Here is a 753-nt window from a genome sequence, read left to right on the forward strand (position 1 = left end):
CCGCGGCATGTGGGATCTTCCCGGACCGGGGCACGAACCCATGTCCCCTGTATTGGCAGGCGGACTCGCAACCGCTGCGCCACCAGGGAAGCCCCAGAAGTTTTTTAGTTTGATATAGTTCTACTTGTTTATTTTTGCTTTTGTTGCTTGCACTTTCAGTGTCATATTCAAAAAAATCATTGCCAAGACCAAAGTCAAGGAGCATTTTCCCTATGTTTTCTTCTAGGATTTTTATGTTTTTGGCTTTTACATGTAAGTCCTTAATCCATTTCAAGTTAATTTTTGTGAGTAGTATAGGATAGAGTTCATGCTAAGTGTTGATTTCAAGCAGATGGAGTCAAAATTGTTTTAGCTATTCTAATTCACTTGCCTTTCCATATAAATTCTAGAATAATCTTATTTATATCTACACTTTCCTCTGGCTGCTTTCAAGACTTTTTCTTAGTTTTTAGTTGTCAGAAGTTTAATAACGGTGTGTCTTGTCACAGATTTCTTTGGATTTATTGTCTTGGATTCACTCAGCTTCTTGAATCAGTAGTTTATTCTTGACAAATTTGGGAAGTTCTCAAACATTATTTCTTCAAGTATTTTTTCAGCCTTGCCATCTTTCTCCGCTCCTTCTGGGATTTCAATGACTTTAATCTTAGACGATTTGCTATAGTCTCATGTTCTGAGGCTCTGTTCATTTTTTTTTTGTGGTATGCGGGCCTCCCTCTGTTGTGGCCTCTCCCGTTGCGGAGCACAGGCTCCGGG

Source organism: Physeter macrocephalus, chromosome 20, assembly GCF_002837175.3.
Source record: "Physeter macrocephalus isolate SW-GA chromosome 20, ASM283717v5, whole genome shotgun sequence".
NCBI lineage: Eukaryota > Metazoa > Chordata > Mammalia > Artiodactyla > Physeteridae > Physeter > Physeter macrocephalus.